The following is a 16,602-nucleotide window of genomic DNA, read 5'->3' as shown; positions in this document are numbered from 1 at the left end:
ACGTCCGAGCTGACTGTTCGTGACAAATGTCATAATAAATGTCAATCAGATTGAAAAAAATGGTTCGATCGAAAGCAAGCGGATATGGAAGGAAATAATAATATCAAACTATTGGCCCTGGCTGCCTTAATGACTGATGAAGAGGCTACTGCACATTCTATAGTTCGTTTTTTTTAGCATTAGAAAGAACTTCGCAGAAGTAAGCTTGTGGTTCCAAATCCGGCACTTTTAGCGGTAATAATTTGAAGTAAATTATATGTATTGACCATGCTACATTAGATAATTCAATAATTATTAACAATAAAAGAGCCTGATAAAAACTGTACGCTTACTTCTGTGGAGTTCTTTCTAATGCTAAAAAAAACGAACTATAGGTAATGGGGCGTACATGCACTTTGGTCGACACGTTCGGAAAAATGAGAATACACAGCATGATGTAAAGAGCTTTATTTACATATGATATGACCCAAGACTCTTTCGAAGCCGTTCACTGCAGAATTAAACAACGTTTAAGAAAAACAAAAACTCTGGATCTCTGCTTAAGGCAAGATATGGAAATACAATGCATGTACCTACTAATAAATATGTATAATCAAGTGCCGAAACATATTAAGCTATTAAGAGAAGAAACATATTAAGATATTAAGCTATTAAGAGGAAAGGGAATGACCGATTCTCCATACAAACATAGTTCCCGTTTTCCTGACTGGATATTGATATTATGGAATATTTAAGTAGCCTTCAGCAAACTGTAGTGATACCCAATGCATTTTGTTACATTCCACAATTGTAGATTTTTCAGCTTATCGGGTTTTGACATTATTTTCTCCCGTCAATCCGACGTTCTTCAGTGTTCATGTGTTCAGTTCAGATTTGTTCCAGTTCCAGGAACGCATACCTAAGAAACGAGTTTAAAACAGAAGAAATTTACAATGGCTGCGAGAATGTAACAAAAATTTAAAGTATCGATATAAGATAATTATCTTCAAGCTGTTTTCAGCCACAGCGAATACAATACAGCACTAAAAATGTCGGTGGTGCGCTCTCAATAAAATAAGTAAGTAAATAAAAACTACTAAGCTCGTTACACTAACATAGAATTGTAATAAACTACTTACTCACTCACTTACTTTCCTCTGGTGAAAAACAAGCCAAAATAGCAAATACGGAACCCTTACAGTTTCGTCATGTCTGTCTGTCTATCTGTCCCAGCTATTTTCACAGCTATTTTACTCAAAAAGTATAAGATAACGAATTTGGAAAGTAGGTGTATTTTGTAAGCCACTAATTAGTTTAGAAGTTCAAATGTATACAAGTTTAATATTTTTTCAGGCAGTTCATATTACGAGTGACGTGACTATAATCATCATATCAGCCTTTTATTACCCACTGCTGAGCATAGTCGAGACAGATCATCCGCTCCAGATGCAACCCTGATACTGACCACGATCCTCAGACATGAGGGACCGACCAAAGAGAGAGCTGAGCATAGGCCTCTCTTTGAATACGCCACTTATCCCGGTCCCAAGCCAATCTCACCCAGAAGTACCCGCAGTCTTCCACCCAACGAGCTAACGGACGCCAGGCACTCCTTTCGTCTGTATGCGGCCACCATTCCGTTAACATTTTGGCCCACCTGCCATCACTCTGCCTGGCAACTTGTCCCGCCCAGCTCCATTTAAGTTTGGTAATGACGTATCCGACTCCTTGCAACTTGGTGCGACGTCGAATCTCTTCATTCCTCACTCGATCTTGTAGTTTGATGCCGACCATCGCGCGCTCCATGGCTCTTTGTGCCACTTAGATTTTATGCATGACGTGAATATATGTATAGGAAAATATAAATAAAAATAAATATACGAAGAGTTTTATTGAATTATTTCAGTAGTTAGTGCCTTTGGGTAGCTTTGGGTAATTTAGGCAGGAAAGAGGGAATATTACGCAAAATTCTGCGTAGGGGGCGTAACTACCACTAACCCCAGGACCTACTGCGAATCACGAAAATCAGGATTTCGATTTTTGCCTCTCTAACACTAAATATCTGCCTCTCTGTATTTTTATAGCTTGTCAAAGGACTGTCTTATTTCAAACATAGATAGAGACAGAGATGCGAAAAATACTTTATAAAAAGTATTTAAATACAAAATACAAATACTTCCTTGATAATACTATTTCAAATGCAAAATACAAAATAGTTTTTGAATTTGTATTTAAATACAAAATACGAAATAGGTATTTTCAAAATACTTTTTTAAAATACAAATACTTTTCGATATAAGGTACTCTGAGTAGTGAATACCTAGTCTGAATTAAAAAGTATTACTCGGAATTTCCAAGTTGAAAAGACTCTTTATTCTTTGAAATCAATCCTCTATCTAAAGTGCAAATTTCTAATTGTTTGAATGTTTGCTCATATTAACCGGTAGGATTTAGGTATGGTTTTTATCGGCCAACTTTTAAAGCATTAATTTGTAATGTTTCACAGTAGTATAATGCCTCTCGTTAGTGTGATAAAAACGTCTCGTTTGTGTTTCACCAGGGCAGAAAAGTTTGTTCTCCTCTCGTGCCTTGAAACCCTCCCAACACTCAAGATTCCAGTTTTTTAACCACTCGCTACGCATGTGGTCATGTGCGACGTTACTAATCAGATTCAACAGTTCCATGTTAAAAGAATGAGAAAGTTGCCAGGATTGTAACATCAGAAGAGATTGTAACTCCTACCTACATTACCTACCTACTATAAAGTATTTTGTATTTTGAAAATAGAAAATAGGTCCCAAAAACTATTTCAAATAAAATACAAAATAGTTTTCTTCAAAAGGTATTTAAATACAAAATACTAAATAGGTATTTTGCATTTTCTATTTGCATTTTAAATACAAGTATTTCAAATAAGTCACATCTCTGGATAGAGAGAATCATACTATCTTTGTCTTACACTAGTACTAGCACCCGAAAGAAAAGGATGAGTATAATTTTTTTGTTCTTATTTACTGACTAACTTCGTACGAAATAAAAGGTATCTAAGTAATAAGTTGGAATGTGAGAAAAACTAGTAATATCTTAATATTTATTACTCAGTGATCTGACAAACCATCGCAAAACGATCAAAAATCATTTATATCTCAAAATAGGGCTAGGTTTATTAAACTCATATTATGTATCTTTATAAAATTTCCAGATTGTAGTCAAAAAACTACAGTCCAAAATTGTTAAAAAAATTGTATCATGTTGTTCCAAACAATATTTATTTTTGCGATAAATAGTCCGAACTCTGTTCATTATAAACCTACATGCTCATTATTTAATCATTTTTACGTGCAGTAACATCAGTAGGTGTCTCATTGAATATAATCCGACTAATATACATTTCAGCAACACCTCCATATTTCACAAAATAAATCAAGACATTATCCAACCTATATAATCTTGACGTATATTATATCAAAGACGCCTGCAAAGAAAATTATTATCACTATGTTTTAAGAGTTTGCACTCTCGAATAAGCCTTGAACCGAAATATGAACGTACATTGTGCCAACACACCAAATACATGTCAATACTACCAACACAAAAAAACAACGCTAGAGCTCGACACTTCCAGTACCTACTGTTTATCGATATCGACAAATCACGTGGATTAATAAAAGAAAGCATTATATAAATAATTTTATTTTACATGATAAAAGTAACATAGTTTATTATACAAGTAGGCAAATTACAATATGCACTTATGAATTCTCGCGCATTCTTTTTTAATCAGTTTCCGGTCTAAAATGCAAATATCGCATACAAACATCAGTTTACCGACCTGTTCGGATCAAGTGGAAATCTGGCCAAAAATATGTCAGTAGTTAGTCTTCTTACACGCCCACCACAAACTTCACATTTTCATAAAGATTTGGCCCCAATTTAATAACAACTAAGGTATTTTGTCTAAATCAAAATAAAAAATAAACATTCATTCATTCAATAAACATCATTCACAACAATTTAAAATGACGTTATTGACGTTTTACTACCGATAATACAAACCTAAAAAAAGTAAGTATAATCTGTATAATACGTCTAAGTTGAAAGCAAGTATGGTATGTGTTACCAAAATGCAACAGCAGTCATTTTAATTCGATAAGATTATTTCTATGCCTCAATGTTGGTAACAAGTACGTTCATAATTTATTATAGTATGGGAAGTCGATGGGCTGACGCCAAGTACCTAATATAAACCGACCAAGTAACGAATTAGCTATACCATCATATTTAACAAACAAATTTATGACGTTTTGCAATCCTCTTAATTTGGCAAATATGTCCCGACGCAGCCGGGCATGTATATTGTGAAAGGTGGTATTCCATCTGTCCAATCTTGGTCCAATGTGTATTTGCGTCTCACATTTTGCTTAATGAGAGAGTGAGACGCAATGCATATTGGACAAAGATCTTAAACTAGTAGAATACCACCCGAAGAGAAAAATTGGGTCTCCGGGCCGTCAGGAGGCTCCGGGCCGTGACAGGGCCGGGCCCGCACCGTGCCACGCCCGAGCCCCGGTGATCACGTGATGCTCTCCATAGAAAACGAAGCTCCGGAAGCTCCGGCCCGGCCACGGCCCGGTCTAGCGTGAGTCATCCTTAAGTCAATTGCCAAACCGATATCCCCCTATAATTCCATCGTAATGCCATCAACCTCGTGAGGTCAGTCGATGAGGCGGCGGCCGGAGGCTTCATTATCCACTCTTGCGCAAGCTACCGGCGCGGAGTTGGCTAACATCCCGACGGTCGACGAGCGGTGGCGAAGATTCGCGAACTTAGCGAAGGATACTTAGTTTCAATTTAAAATTTAGTTCACATGCTGGAGGCTTATTCTGATGTAACATCAGGTTAGGAATTTCTGGTAGGTCATAGGCACTGCCGGATTTGAACTTTAAGGTACGTCAATTAATAGATCTAGAAACGATATAGATTAGATGGGGTCCCTTTGTTTCCCATAAAGTTTTAAGTCATAATATATTGATTGTCATATTATCGTTAGTCATAAAACTGAAACCGTTGACTTTTCAGGCTTTTCGTAAGGTTATTCTGTAGATAGGTTACTTAGGTTAGGTTAGGTTAGGTTTGTTTTATGGCAATACTGAAAAATTCCGCGTTTCTGAGAAAAACCAATTATGACTAACGAAAATTCGGACAAACAATATAGATATTATGACTTAAAACTATTTGGGAAACAATAGAGACCCGGATTAGATGTGACAAAGTCAAAAGTGACGTATATGTTTGAAGAAACGTCACATTTGACAACATATCTAATCCATATCGTTTTAAGATCTATTAATTGACGTGTCTTAAAGTTAGAATCGGGCCGTTATTCATATCCGTATCAAATCCAGATCTAATTCATAACCTGGAGTTACAATCAGAATATGGTTATATGGGAATTCCAGTTCCTTTATTTTACCTTGTAAATATGAGTATATTATGTGTATAACTATATTAGATGAGATGTAGATATATCCTTACAAGAGCAATTAAAATGTGAAACTTAAGTCACTAAGTACACCAATCCACCTTTTATAATGTCCTAATAAAGCAATTTCGCACCGAATCAAAAAGAAAAACATTGAAGTAATACATTAGGTACTTATTGCGTTTCTGTATGCTTTTAATTGCATATCTTTGATTGTTAAAAGTTTGTTTATTATACGTTGGTAGGTAGAATTAAAGAATCGTAATAAATATAAATAACCAACAAAATCGCGTCGACGACGCAATAAATAAACGCCGGATTGTTAACTGACTGCACGAACAGAATAAGCACTAAATGCGAAATTACGAGTTATGATTAAAAAACGGAATTCGTAACTCGGCATGTAATTATTTCCTCCAACTTATAATATGGAAAAACAAGCGAAACTGTTTCATCATTGCATCATAATAAGCAATAGTTCATATTTTTCATGTGTTGCTAACAGCTAGGTAACTTTTTAAAGGAATAATTCCTTTACGTAGATAATAAATTAAGTACTAGAACGCAATAAGTAAGTATGAGTATTAAACAGTGAATAGGTTAGCAGTCCTTTTTGGACATTTACTGGTTTTTGCCTGTGTTTAGGTCATGTAAAATAAAATTTAAAAAAAAATCCTATAGGTATTTATTACGACTGTTGTGGGTATAATTTCATTCCCTTTTTCTCTTAACCACCGTGCTATGAAAGTCTTGAAACCCTTGCAACGCTCAAGCTTCCACCCACTTGTTATGCTCCTGATCCAATTTTGAAATTTTTCGCTAATTCGGGTATAAATATTAGCCCTTTTTACGCGAGGTATGCAATGAAGAATATATTTGTAATAAACTCTTAGGTCACCTCTAATTATACTCTACTCTCTAATTCACCTATTACGCAAAATGGCGGAGTCTAGTCTAGTTAAACTCTCGCTTTCAGTTTTCACGGCTTGTTAAACTCGCTCGTTACACTAATCTCTAAACACATCGCTCGTTAAAAGTTAAGCGTTTATAGGATAATAAGTACTTTGTTAATTTTATCCACAAATGACATGATGATGATGATGTGATGGCAGGTGGACCAAAAGGTTGACGGATTGGTGGCCACTTTCGGATGAAAGAAGCGCCTGGCGTCCGTTAGCTCGTTGGGTGGATGACATTCGGAAAATTGCGGGGCACTTTTGGATGAGACTAGCCCAGGACCGGGATAAGTGGCATACACGAAGATAGGCCTATGCTCAGCAGTGGGCGACTGAAGGCTAGAATGATGTTGATGATGATGATCCACGAAAATACGTAAATTTTACTCAATGAGAGTTCTCCAAGTTCCTATTTCCAGGAACTCAAAGAACCCTTAGAGCATTTAGTAACTGGAGATGCCTGGGCTGTAATTTTTTATACAAAACAGTCTGCCGATTTTTACGGAAGAGGGGACGTCAAAAGTATTGCTAAGTATTCAAATAGCCAAGTCAGTCCATACAACAGTTTGCATCATTGTGCAAGTTTTTCTGCAGAATGGTAAGCTATTAAAGGTGACTCCGATTATTAAATGCTCTAAGAAGAAGCTTCCACAAGATGGTAATAGTAAAACGTAGCCCGGCTACTTAAAATCTGATAGGTTAAACTTTTGTTACATTGCCAAACTTTAGTTACCTATAGATACATAAGATACTCTACGAATACACAAACTCCATTGGCTTTGCTAGTCGATAGGGCAAGTACTCGTGCGAGGAGCAGGTCTCCCAATGGCGTCCACAAACTAGTAAACTAAAGCAACACTGACCGAAACGAGTATAGGTTACATGTTACCACGGATGTAATATTGCCATGGAAATGACTTCTTTTCTATTATAGGTACCGATTATAATAAGACCGATATAGGCATAGTACGTATGTAGGTAGGTACCTTAATTATAGTTTGGCAATGCAACTTGTTTACAATACAGTCATAACTATAAAAATTGATTGCCTTGAGAATGTCGAAATATACGTTTTTGAACCATAAATGGACGTATATTTTTTTACGTTAAATTAAAATATCTTTAAGATTAATAAATTTTTACAGCTTCAAAAAGTGACTGTACACCTGAGTATACGGTTTAAATTTCAGCTCGATACTCCCATCGTTCCCGAGGTAAAGGGTCTTGACAGACATACGGTCGACGGACGGACGGACGGACAACAACGTGATCCTATGAGGGTTCTGTTTTTAGGGTTCCGCATCCAAAGGGTCAAAACGGGACCCTGTTACTAAGACTCCACTGTCCGTCTGTCTGTCTGTATGTCTGTCACCAGGCTGTATTTCACGAACCGTGATAGCTAGACAGTTGAAATTTTCACTGATTATGTATTTCTGTTGCCGCTATAACAACAAGTACTATATAGAAAGTACGGAACCCTCGGTTGGCGAGTCCGACTCGCGCTTGTCCTGTTTTTTCCTTTTGCGGTACAGAACCCTAAAAATTGCTGCGGTTGAGGCAGTAGGTATCACCAAGATAATATTAATTCAGCTCTTCCATAGAGTGTGTGTCTATGTTCAGTACACGTAACATCGGCCGGAGTGAGTTAGTTCCGAAGCTAATTCTCGCAGTTTAATAGTTGTTCACGTTATAGAGCCGGATGTTTGGGTACCAACTTGTAAAGATAAAACATCGCAACACTATTACATTAAGAAGATTTGGTACCTAATGTCTACATATATTAAAGAAGAAAGTTATTTGAACCCCTCGATGTAATAATATTTATAAACAAATTAAATAAGTTAAAACAAATCATGAAAATAACATGAATGCAAAATATTTGTACGTTATTAGCGCAGTTAAGAAGCTGTGATTAGTCTTAACTTAATTTATTCACTTGTGTTACGTAAATTAACCATGTAAATTGTATTGTTTTGTATTTATTGTACTTAATTTTTACTACACATAATTCTATAGCATACACTGACACATTTTCATGCATCTAACTTAAATAGAAATGGCTTAACTGTGGTAACACAATGGAATCAATTAACTTTAGACTAATCGCAGGTGCTTAACTGTGTACAATTTTTTTTGCAATCCACTCATATGATACTTAACGCTAGTTCGCAATCTAGTTGTTGTAATCGTAACTGACATCAGTAATTTAATGAAGTGCTCCGATTATAATTAGGTACCGTGGTATTCATGTATACAGTAATTAAGGAAACACTTTCTTAACACGACTATCAGTTTATTACACACCGATTGGCGATAAGCGGCATGGTGTTGTATTTTGATGCAATAGAAATGATCCGCGGTAAGACTGGAGGTTCGATGGCCCGCCGCCACCGACCGATGCCGCGTGGGGATAACATTTATCCCCACACAATCATTCGCTGTAACGCCACCGATATGGCGGGCGTGTGGGATCTTAGAAGCACCCACCATAGGTGACCATAGTAAACATTGTCAAACAACACAAAGCTGCACCGCCCGAGCCCGACCCGCTCATCATCTGCTATTCTTGTATGAAACTCCACACTGTAACGCACACTTCGTATCGTAACAACATCGCATCGCCTCGGCACAAACTAAACTATACAAAGGATAGTGGGCAACCGCTTTCCCATACAAACGTAGTCTCCATTCTCCTCACTGGATACAGACCTCATTTGATGTATATTAACCATTTATCTTAAAAAATAACAATAGCCAGCTGTGTTTAGTGAAAGTTAGTGCGTAAGTGAATATATACAAAGTACATGGTGCTCACATAATGCAGGTATGTGAGCACCATGTACACTTGTCCAGGCACAGAATAAATCTTGCATTGCATTTCGCATTAATGTACGAATTAAGGTGAGCGTGCTTTAAGACAAGATCAATACCATAACAAATTATTAAATCAGAAATCCGTTTTCAATCAGAAATTAGGAAAATACGGAACCTTCATATTTACATTTTTTTCCTTGTAGGTAAATGTAAAACATATAATATATCTGTTGTCATTGTAAAATACTTGCATTCGATTTAATTGTGTTTATGCTATCGACACTCATTTAGAATGTGGTACACTCCACACTTTTACCTTGTTAAAGTTGGCTCCCGATATGTTAGCTAGCAAAATACTTAAAGTGCGAATTATGACACAGGACATTATTGGAGAATGGGGCACATTAGGCGCGCAACAGAACTGATGTATTTAGCACGGGAGCCGGTACGTACTTCATAATAATATTAAGTGCCTACTTTATATCTTACCTGCAAATTATACTATTTATTTGCATACTTTTAAAAGATGCACCATATCATTAAACGCATAGAGTAAACAGCCGCAGGTTTTTAGGATTCCGTAGCTAAAATGGCAAAAACGGAACCCTTTTATAGTAGTTTCCTTATATCCGTCAGTCTGTTAGCTGTATCACATCCAAAACAAAACACTTTATGCCACCCTTGGGTCGGCTAATCCTTTTTTACTTCTGAGATTGGCTGATAAACTAAACATCTATATTTTTTCCATCACTGTGGAAGGTTTGTAGTACCAATATTTCATTAATTGTCAGATAGGCTAGCTAAATACCTATTAAAAAAATTGTACGTAAAAACGAAACAAAAGTGAATGGAGGGCTGATTTTTGAACATCGAGCGCTCGATTCCGACACTCGAAAATCTGTGGAAAAGGCTAAATGCTATTTTTGAAATAGGTACGAGCGATATAAATTGGGAATCTAGTGGTATTAACCACACATTTTCAATTCTATTTAAATGGCTAGTAGTGGAGATAATATTACCTAAAGGGAGAAAAAATAATTCTACCTGCAAACATAAGAAAACAACTCAACTTGCCTCACATGTGAATAAAATGCAACTTTGCTATCAGTTTTTGATGTGCAAAGTAAGCCTATCCGAGCTGGTGTGGTGAAAAATATAAAAGTAGGCAATTAAGGAGTTAAAGTTATGTTGTGTTTATAATATTCATTAAACGGTCCCCTTACTTATTACGTTAGATGCCCTGTAAGTACATAAATACGTAATTACATATACATAAGGGTTTAGGGTTCTTTTTTCAGCAAGCTCTCTCGGCACAATATTAAGATGGCACCTAATGCGAACATAACAGTTACGGCTCTATAGTGCCGCAGTGTGTCTAAATGGGCTATTATATTTTATGTTGTGTTCACACTGCATACTCCCTGATACTCGTGCTTAAATACCTAGGCATCTTCTTCTTCGTCTACATAATAATATTAAACCACTGAGTTTTTAGATATTTTAAATCAATTAATTGAACGAAGTATTCAAATGTTAACGAGATAAATAAAAAGTATATAATGTAGCCAACCCTATTCCTGTGTAAGGTAAGCTAGCTTAAGCTACCTCAAATCAAATCTCTCTCTCTCAAATCTAAATCACCTTGTTTCTACTGTTACTCTTTTATGTGGATTAGCTAGTAGTGTTAACTAAAAAACTTCCAATGTTTGGAGAGGGTAGCGCCTGCAGCCACAGACCTGACTCTGGGTCGCAAGGAGACGAGCTCGGTCTGTCGAACTAAGTAGTTGACGTATCTAACAGGTTTTTCCGTTGACAGAACGGCTCGTCCCATTGCCTCTGCGAGCAGGGATTGTCAGGCAGGTCTGTGTTGGGACAGGTTATAGACCAAACGTTCTTGGCCTCGGAGCAGCGTGCGGCCTCCATAGATCCAATAGACGGATCTAGTATTTTCTCTAGAAGGCTTTGAGCACCATGCTTAAATAAGTATATTTTAATAAGTAATTTATTTTATTACCTATTTATTTATTTATTTATATGCCAAAAAACAACCACTATCACCATCGGCACCGGAATCGCAAAAAGTTGCACCAGAAATGGCTCGCATGTATAGAAGATGCGTTTAAGTTATCCTGCAGTAAAAATGAATTAGAACTATTAATATCAAGTTCTCTCGAGAGACTGACGTAACGACGTTATCACTAATCTCCGGCATTTGATCTAATTTTATGCTCGCAAGTAATTGGTTACTAAGTTATTGGTTACTCGAGGCTAGATTTAAACAGGATGGAATTTATTATTCGATCAATCAGGGAAAGACTTTTCAGAAAACTAACAGTCAATATTGAAAAGTTGAAAAAGAGAGCGATAGACAGGTCTGCAATATCTGCATCTCGTCTGTCTCTCTTTATTTGTACGCTTACGACGTTTTGGTCACGTGGTACAGGTTGCGATTGGGACTACATATGTATTTCAGTGTTTGGTATTGGCTTCTCTATGTTGCTAATAGAGTCAGTCGCTTTCTAAAATATTTTAGATCTGCTTTATTATTAGGCATCTGATACATATTATGTATTTTTAATTATCTAAATAAATAAAAATAAGTTTATTATATACACTTTTCACTGTCGTATATCCATAAAAATATAAGTACCTCATAAACAAAATATCGTCACAATTTAACTATGTTCATTATTGTGCAATGTTAATGTTATGTTATCATTCTCATATTCATTCTCAGTCCCATAATCTTCATTTGCCCATCCTTATAAGGATTAGCCTCGTTTTAATTACTCCCGATAGCTGCGCTTTTATTGCATTTCACTTTAATTGAATTGCATTGGAGAGAACTCTGCTGCCGTTAATTTAATACAATGTTTTTAATCACCCATTCTTTGACTAGCTGCGATGACAGAAAGAGTGGATATTACCAGTATAGACATAAAATTAAATATCAAATTATAAAAAAGTATATAGATATCAAATAAATTAAAAATACTCTCTCAACATAGGTAAGTATAAAATAGTAAAACCGAATGAACACTAAGGTATTATTGCAATAACAATAACGTCAGACTAGTGCGCGTTTAGATTACAGATTTAGTGCATAATTATTTTCCATCGTATTTTCACGGAGACGTTCGAACGTATTTTGCTATTTCAATCAGATTCTGTACAAAAATTACTAAGGTTGACTGAAGTAGCATGACAATACTCGTACAAACGTTTCCGAGAAAATACGATGGAAAACAGGTATGCATCTGTACGTATTTAATCAAACACATTAATGTCAAATTTCAATCCTGTTTAAATTCGACTGCATACCATCACGCTCACCCTCCCTTTCACCCCGCCCTAAACGGCCAAAATTCCACTTAACCCCCAAAATCCTACACTTAAACACGAACTGACAGGGAAATATCGAATTCGATTTTTCACGAACCCCTCCTTGATTATGCACAGCACTAAACACCCCTATCGCGATCTGAGAACCTTGTACGTGTAATTTCTCCCCATCTTCTATGTTTTACATTCTTACCCCGTCTCTCGAGACCGCGCCGATGGAAGGCCTGTTATTTCAACACTCTGTACTAAATTCACAGTTAGGAAATTGAATTTTTCGAATTCCTCTTTCTTTGTCTATCTCCAAAATAACAAGAGCTCCCAAGAGTAGTCGATGTTTCTAACGTGGAATTTCCAATGAAATTGGTGATGTTTCGTTTTGTTCAAGTCTGTGAGAGGTGAGTAACCTTATGTGGTATATCTATTCGACGTCAAATTTAGCCAAGGCATTATATACCGTAACTTATCAAAATAAGTTTCAAAAGTAACTAACTCTAAAATGCATGTGTTTTCATTCAATACGTATGGCTGTGGGTGAGAAGCGACAAAGTGCGTTACTCTCTGAAACACTATGGGCATCTCATGTTGCTTGTTGTATATTCTTACAGAAACAATGTATTTTGAAGTTATGCGATAAGCTTAAGCTTAACCTTATATATACTCTGTATCTTTAGGTATTTAAATAAAAGTAAACAAATAATTTATACATTTTCGGGTAATTATGGGTAATATTTATTGGTTAACCAACCAATAATACAAAACCGCCTGGATCTGTCACAAAACGACCTACAATATTTGGTCATGTTATGTAGATTTTGTTTACTTTTTTTTAAATACCTAAAGATACAATGCATAGTTATTTATATATGCCTATTGTGATTTTAACTTTACGGAAATATGTTGTTAATGACGTATTTAATTGTAAATATTTTGTAATCCAATTGTGTTTCTGTAAGTAGCGGATAATTCCGAAATTGGACCCTTATTACAACGGAATATAAATGATTTTCGGGATAGCCAGAAATTAACGGAATACACCTTATATTAAAAATAAACAATACATACAGCGTCGAACATCATTGAAACACTCATCAAAATAGAAATGTACAATTATGTATACGAATAACAAAAAATAAACAAGCAGCTACGCTTCGGGTATGAAATATAAAATTCCGCGCGAACACATGTATTATGAACAAAATAAGCATAATGTTGATGTTTATTCACAACGCAAATAATAGCAATTGAAAACTTTAATTTAGGCACTGCAATAGCAATTACATTGTGAAAATGGTAAGTCTTTGTAATTATGCTACCGCATCATAGTTTGAACCATATATCAACGTCGTTTGGGTTGAAAATAGTTTGTCACGTTTAAAATAATGTTTAATGAAAAGCTATGCTATTACAAAATACTGCACTAATGACAGTCACTATTAAAATTGAAAGGCAGGTACTTAGGTAAATGTTACTCATTTTAGAGAGAGTATTACAGGATTTATAGTCTGTATCTTTAGCCTTTTAGGTATTTAAATAAAAATAAACAAACAATTTTTACACTTTCGGGTAGTTATAAGATTTATTGCCGAATACAAAACTGCCTTGATCCGTCACTGAACGACCTGACTTTAACCACAGAATAAATAATAGTAAAAAATAATAATAATAATATAGTACTACCATACAGAAAGGAAACTTCCTACAAAACCGAAGTTTGACAGCGGTTCAGGGTCGAATCATGCTATCCCTTTCTAATATATGGCACTATCCCTTTCGGCTATTTAGGCTTGTCAAAATTCAAGTGATTATCTTATATGTGGTCGTGCACGCAAAAGGAAGTCAAGTGGTGCCAATCCTAATAATTGCTCGGAGCGATGCTGAGCCGAGCGGAGCCGAGTTTGGCCGAAGTGAGGAGTTTCGCACCCCTGATTTAACCAATCATGTAATATTTTCATCTACCCTCAACTGACTTAAGGAGCCATTTGATTGTAGATTTATTTACTTTTATGAAATACCTAAAAATACAGAGATAGTTTTGGTTCATTATTTATTACATTTACCATAACCCGAGGTTCCTTTAATCAATTGTAGAGTTTACGTGACCGACATGCCCTCCAGGATAAGATAGCACAGTCCTTCTGGCAACGATGGCGTGCAGAGTATCTGCATCAGTTGCAGTCTCGAGCTAAATGCATATTTTGACGATAATCGGTTTATTTTCTTTTTTTTAACCGACTTCCAAATCCCAAAGGAGGAGGTTATCAATTCGGTTGTATGTTTTTTATTTTTATTTTTTTTATTTTTTTTTTATTTTTTATGTTTGTTACTCCATATCTCCGTCATTACTGGACCGATTTTGAAAATTATTTTTTTGATTGTATGTATATGCATACAGATTGGTCCCGTTTTTGTCAAAATCCAGTTCTGATGATGGGATCTATGAGGAATCGACGGAACTCCTCAAATCTTAAAGGCATACATATGGTGATTTTTGTGTTTTTATCAACAAATCAAGCATATACATTCAAAAACGTGACATTTGATGAAGTGGAACTGCTGATGATGATCAGAACGGAACTCTTCAACGACGCATAGTTCACCTTTGGCGATTTGTCCTCTTCGTTATGTTTGTTAAGCAAGTTAAGTTTTTAAGCCACAATTTTGTCAGGCTTGAGTTCTGATGATGGGATCCATGAGAAATCGAGGGAACTCCTCAAATTTTAAAGGCATGCGTATAGAGATTTTTGTATTTTCATCAGAAAATCAAGCATTTTCATTAAAAACTGTCGCATTTGATGAAGTGGAACTGCTGATGATGATCAGAACGGAACTCTTCAACGACGCATAGTTCACGTTTGGCGATTTGTCCTCTTCGTTATGTTTGTTAAGCAAGTTTAGTTTTTAAGCCACATTTCTGTCAAGCTCGAGTTCTGATGATGGGATCCATAAGGAATCGAGGGAACTCCTCAAATCTTAAAGGCATACGTATAGAATTTTTTGTATTTTCATCATAAAATCGAGTATTTACATTAAAAACTGTCGCATTTGATGAAGTGGAACTGCTGATGATGATCAGAACAGAACTCTTCAACGATGCATAGTACATGTTTGGTGATTTCGAATTTCGATTTTGACTTGGACTGGGACCCGGACTCATACCCGGATCCGGTTCGGACCCGGACTCGGACTCGGATTCGGCCCCGGACTCGGACCCGGACTCGGACTCGGATTCGGACCCGGACTCGGACCCGGACTCGGACCCGGACTCGGACCCGGACCCGGACCCGGACTCGGACCGGGACTCGGACCCGGACTCTCACTCAGAGACCCGGACCTTGACCCGGAAAACCACTATAATACCTAAACTAAATAAACCACTATGATTACCTACCATAAAATGTGGGTATGATGATGCCAAACCCCTCCCGCTCAAACTCCCGTACACCGCACCGCATGCGCCGTTAAGTGGGTTAGGTTAGGTTTGAACTGCGATCCTCACAGAACCGAACAAAAGTGGGTTAGGTTTGGTTAGAACTGCGAGTTTTACAGAAACGAAATGCTACTAGAAAAGTGGGTTTGATTAGGTTCGAACTGCGATCCTCACAGAACCGAACTGCTATCAGAGAAGTGTGGGTTAGGTTAGGCTAGAACTACGACCCAGTGTTGGCATCAATCTGAACTAAATCAATCCGGATTGATCAATCGAATTGACGCGTCAATCCGAATTGATCAATCCGGATTGATCAATTCGAATTGAATCAATTCTGATTGACGCGGCAATCCGATTGAATCAATTTGAATTAACGCATCAATCCTCAATTCGGATTAAATCAATTCTCAATCTAGATTAACCATAGTCCCTAAGATTACTTTTCAAAGGTGTAAGTTTTTGGGACTTACTTACTGGACTTAAATTCGATATCTGAGGTTCCCAGAGGTTCGAAAACATGTTCCTGATGTCAGTATTGACTGATGTCCCTTTTTGGGACATTTTTCGAAATTGGCCGATTAAGTATTGTATTTATTGTATTA

The sequence above is a fragment of the Cydia fagiglandana genome, chromosome 8 (genome assembly GCF_963556715.1).
Source record: "Cydia fagiglandana chromosome 8, ilCydFagi1.1, whole genome shotgun sequence".
In the NCBI taxonomy this organism is placed as follows: domain Eukaryota; kingdom Metazoa; phylum Arthropoda; class Insecta; order Lepidoptera; family Tortricidae; genus Cydia; species Cydia fagiglandana.
This window is presented reverse-complemented; position numbering follows the sequence as displayed.